This window comes from Dendrobium catenatum, unplaced genomic scaffold, assembly GCF_001605985.2.
Source record: "Dendrobium catenatum unplaced genomic scaffold, ASM160598v2 fragScaff_scaffold_1289, whole genome shotgun sequence".
Lineage (NCBI taxonomy): Eukaryota > Viridiplantae > Streptophyta > Magnoliopsida > Asparagales > Orchidaceae > Dendrobium > Dendrobium catenatum.
Window position 1 is genome coordinate 137,106 of NW_021319751.1, and position 6,248 is coordinate 143,353.

Below are 6,248 nucleotides of genomic sequence, written 5' to 3' on the forward strand. Positions count from 1 at the left end.
TTGTACATGGTGTGTATAATGCTTGTACATAGCATCTATAATACTTGTATAAACTTGTATATAGTGTGTAAAAACTTGTACATAGTTTTTATAATGCTTATATATAGTGTTAATAAACATATACATAGTGTGTATAATGCTATTACATAGCATGTATAAACTTGTATATAATGTGTATAAACTATATTGCGTGTACAAACTTGTACATAGTGTGTATAATACTTGTAAATATCATGTACAAACTTGTACATAGTATGTAAAATGCTTGTACATAGTGTGTATAAACTTGTATAATTCATGTATAATGCTTGTACATAGTATGTATAAACTTGTATATAGTGTATATAATACTTATACATACCATATACATAGTGTGTATAAAGCTTATATATAGTGTGTATAAACTTATACGTAGTGTGTATAATTCTTATTTCTAGTGTGTAAAATGCTTGAACATATCATGTATAAACTTGTACATAGTGTGTATAATACTTATATATTGCATGTAAAACTTGTACATAGTGTGTATAAAACTTGTTCATAGTGTTTATAATGTTTATACATAGTATGTACAAACTTATACATAATATGTATAATGCTTGCACATAGCGTGTATAAAATTGTACATAGTGTGTATATTATTTATAGTGTATTATACACACCATGTAAAAGTATTTATAAGCAAACTTATACATGGAGTGTATAATACTTTTACATAGTGTGATATAAATCATCATTATTAACAATAAAGGTTTAGATCCATCTTGCAGTTTTCTTATATACCTTTAAATATTCATTACAAGTGGAGAGCAATTATTATTGCTACTTCTTGCTAAGCCAAATTTCAAATATACTTCCAAACCCATTTCTTTGGCAAATTCCTCACAACAATGATATCCCTGACCGTCTAGATGTAAGAAGGTGACATAAAAAGATGAACACATTTTACATAATTTAATTAAAAGATGGTTTATAAATCTGAAAGACAAGGAATATCAAAGAAAACATAGTATGCACATTAGCTAAATTTTGAGGATACAATCTTCAAAGAAGCGCCTAATTTTAGCCAAACGATGAGGTGCGAGCTCCTTGATATATGTATAATATCTATATTCAGGATCACAATCACAAACAACTTTTATTTTATCATCCTATTCTCCTTGTTTTGAACAACGTATATAATAAATCAATAGCTTTACCAAATACGGATAAATTTTAGAATCAAAATGATATAAGTTTGATTTGCATATAAAATAAAAGAATAAAACCTAATCAATCATAGGCATGAGGCCTATAGCTTTTGCACGAAGGAAACATCTTGGGAGGATTGGCTCCTGTTCAAAGAAGAAACACGAATAATCCACATGAATAATTCTTGTAAGCATAGAACAGAGCAACTGATAATTTTAAAATATATTATAAAAAAAAAATACATTTTCCTAATAGCATACCTGCATGAGAACAAGAACATCCAGAGGGTTGTTGTCTTCACAGAGTGTTTGTGGAATGAAACAATAGTTGTTGGGGTACACCCCCAATGAGTAAAGAACATGATATACCTGCACAAGAGGGGAGGAACAATTCCTTTTTCTTCTCAAATTTTATTTTCTTATTTTTGAGTGAAGGGATTTGGCTATTTTAGAGGAATTCCTAGTTTACCTTTATCAGCCCAGTCTTTTTATTGAGTTCATACTTCACCTTACTTGGTTTTGAAGACCTTTCTAGGGCACATGCACATAATTTCCATCACTAACATTCAAGATGAACTCTCACTAACTTGATAACGTAGTTTAAAATATACTTCATCGTTATTTACAAATGAAATTTGATGCATCGAGTCTCATCTCACTAACTTAATAACATAGTTTAAACTATACTTTATCCTTATTTGCAATTGAAGTTTGAATAATCTAGTCACAGCTCACTCAGGAAAGAATTAGAAAATTATTTTGATGATGAAGAGCTGCTAATTGACAAATAACTGCATAACGAAAAAGAAAAGAAGAGTGAATATTAAAAATAAAATGATATAACCAAAATCATAGAGCATACTTTAATGGGCTATCAAGAATTTTATTTAATTATGGTCATTTATTCAGTAACCAACAAAGAAAATTATGGTAATAAAATGCATGGAAAGAAGAAGCACATAGACTGCATGCATTTTTTTCATGTTGAAATGTGCTCCTATAAAAATGATTCATCTTTCTTATAGCAGGAAAATCTACCAATGATACCAATGATAAACCTTGCTTGTGTTAATTATTTTATTCCTTTCTAGTGTAAACCACATAAAAAGTAGTGCAATGAACAAATAAACAATATGCATCTGAGAACCCTATAGCACAATATTTTTAGTTAACAATAATAAAAGTTTAATTTAAATAGAAACAGCTGCAAATTGATTATCATCACATAGGTATACAATCAAAATAAAAGCATCAAGTTCTCTCAGCATTTTATTCAGCTTGTCATCTGAAGCTAAGTCAAAGATACAATCCTCTTCCAATGCAGCCTTCAACATCACAAAGATAGAATCCTCTTCCAATGCAGCCTTCATCATTTTATTTAGCTTGTCATCGATAAAACATTACAAGCAATTTAAGCTACCTTGAATTTTATACCCTGATATCATCATCCTTAAGCCCAACTACTAGGGTCGGCTTAATCAGCATCTTGGCTAGTCCTCTTAATGTTTTAGAAATGCTAATTCTAATTTCTGTAAATCTTCACACACAAAATAAAAAAGCCTCAATAACTTGAAATTGACTTTTTTTTTTCATTATAATCCTCTGACAAAAATTATATCTATTTTCCTTACCGGTTGACTTTGGGTCTTCATAAATATTTACACAAACATTATATGTCTATCTTCTATAACCTTATTTCACTACTCGATTGCCTATGTACCTTAACTCCTAAACACCTTTATGGAATCAGGATGCAATGAATCCAACAACTAACTCAAACGAACTAAAATCACACCAATGACCTAATTAATAAACTTCAAAATTAGTGATAGAGAAGATAATGACAAGGTCAGAAGATTTACCTTTTATTATATACAAAAACAATTTACATTCGGTGCTACGACATTCGATAGATTGTTCAAAACTTGCAAATTAAGAACCTCAATAACCTTAGAAAATCAAAAGAGTGAACAAGAATATTTTATGAACCCTACACAATTGGCATTATATATTGGAATCAATAAAGAATATTATGCTTGAAAAAGATTAAAATCCATTAGAAGACTTACCTAATGCAGCTGTCATGAAGTAGTGTCAGCGATCGATGAATCGCACGCAGGCCACATTAGAAATGCTGTGCTTGAGAAAGATGAAAAAAATAATAAGGGGAAGAGGAGGCCTCGATAGGCAATGTAGCTGCAACGATCAAGTATTCGACTTCGGGAGGAATACACGCTTGAGAAAAATGAAAGAATAATAATAGGAAGGGGAAAGTTTGAGATAGTGCGGGGTGAAGCGGGGACTTGTCGCACAAGATCTCTAATTAGCACCAAAATCATTATATGCCCTAATATATATTTGTTAGGACACTTAGATAATAGTGTTGTTAAAAGGTATTTTTTTATAGTGTACACACTACGTATAAGCATTATAAACACTACGTACAAGTTTTATACACACTATCTATAAGTTTTACAAGCAATATACAAGTATTATACATACTATATATAAGTTTATATATAATATGTACAAGTATTTTATATACTATAAATAAGAATTATACACACTATGTATAAGTTTATATACACTATGTATAAGTTTATACACACTATATATTATCATTATACACACTATGTATATGGTATGTATAAGTATTATAAACAGTATGTACAAGTTTATATATGCTATGTACAAGTATTATATATGAATTATACAAGTTTATACACGCTATGTACAAGCATTTTATACACTATATATAAGTTTGTACATCTATGTATAAGTTTATACATACTATATACAATTTTATATATACTATGTACAAGCATTATACATAGTATGTATATGTTTGTAAACACTATATATAAGCATTATAAAAATTATTTATAAGTTTTTACATACTATGTATAAGTATTATACACACTATGTATAAGTTTATATAAGTATTTTACACACTATGTACAAGTTTATACAAGCATCATACACACTATGTATAAGTTTATACATTCTATGTACAAGAATTATAAATACTATTTACAAGCATTATACACACTAAGTACAAGTTTATTCAAGCATTATACACATGCTATGTAAAAGTTTATACATACTCTGTACAAGTTTATACACGCTATGTATAAGGATTATACAAATTATGAACAAGTTTAGGCATATTATGTAGAAGTTTATACTCGCTATGTATATGGATTATACACACCATGTATAAGTTTATAAACATAATATACATAATTGTTACACACTATGTGCAAGTTTATACATGCTATGTATAAGTCTTATACATACTATATATAAATTTAAAAATGTTATATACATAATTTTTACACAATGTGCAAGTTTATACCCTCTATGTATAAGCATTACACATGCTATGTATAACTATTATATATAATATGTACAAGTTTATACAAATACTGTACATGCTATGTACAAGTTTATACAAATATTGTACATGTTATGTACAAGTTTATAAATACTATATATAAGCATTATACACATTTTATATAAGTTTATATATGTTATGTAAAAGCATTATACACACTATGTACACGATATATACGAGCATTGTAAATACTAAATACATAAATTTTAATTATTACATATAAGTTTATACAAGCATTCTACACTAAGTTCAAGCTATATACAAGAATTATACACACTATATACATATTTATACACGCTATGTACAAGCATTATACACACGATTCATAAGTATTATACACTTTGAATAAGTTTATCTACACTATATATAAGTTTATAGAAGCTATATATAAGCATTGTATATGCTATATAAAAGCAATATACATGCTATATTAAAGTATTATATATACTACGTATAAGTTTATACAAGCATTATACATAATATATAGAAGTTTATACATGCTATCTATAAATAATATACATATTATGTACAAGTTTATACATGCTATATACAAGCATTATACATATTATGTATAAGTTTATACACACTATGTATAATCATTATAAATACTATGTATAAGTTCTATACACACTCTATACAAGTTTTACATGCAATATATAAGAATGATACACAATATGTACATGTTTATAGATAATATATACAAGCATTTTACACACTAAAAATAAGAACTATATACACTATGTATAAGTTTATACACACTATATATAAGCATTATACACACTATGTACATGGTATGTATAAGTATTATACACATTATGAATAAGTTTATCATACTATGTATAGGCATAATACATGAATTATATAGGTTTATACACGCTATGTACAAGCCTTTTATACGCTATGTACAAGTTTATAAATTCTATGTGCAAGTATTATACACACTATGTATAAGTATATACATATAATGTACAAGTTTATACACACTATATACAAGTTTAAACAAGTTATGTATAAGCATTATACACACTATGTATATGTTTATAAACAATTTATATAAGCATTATAAAAATTATCTATAAGTTTGTATATGTTATGTACAAGTATTATATACACTATGTACAAGTTTATACAAGTATTATAGATGCTATGTACAAGTATTATACACACTATGTATAAGTTTATACAAGCATTATACATATTATGTACAAGTTTATACATTCTATTTACAAGCATTATATACACTATTTGCAAGCATTATATACATTATGTACAACTTTATTCAAACATTATACTCATGCTATATGCAAGCATTATATAGATTATGTTTTAGTTTATGTATGCTTTGTATAATGTTTATACAAACTATGAACAGATTTAGACACATTATGTATAAGTTTATACACACTTTGTATAAGGATTATATACACCATGCATAAGTTTATATACGATATATATATAATTTTTACACACTATGTGCAAGTTTATACATTTTATGTATAAGTCTTATACATACTATGTATAATTTTAAAAATGTTATAAACATAATTTTTATATATTATTATACGTAAGTTTATACACGCTATGTACAAGCATTATAAATATTATGTACATGTATTATACACACTATGTATAAGTTTATACAAATATTAAACATGTTATGTATA

At 26.8% G+C, this 6,248-nt stretch overlaps 1 pseudogene; it reads right to left on the minus strand.

Annotated features, from left to right (window-relative positions):
- Positions 1-973: 973 nt before the first annotated feature.
- Positions 974-3,275, minus strand: LOC110095919 (annotated as a pseudogene).
- Positions 3,276-6,248: the final 2,973 nt, after the last annotated feature.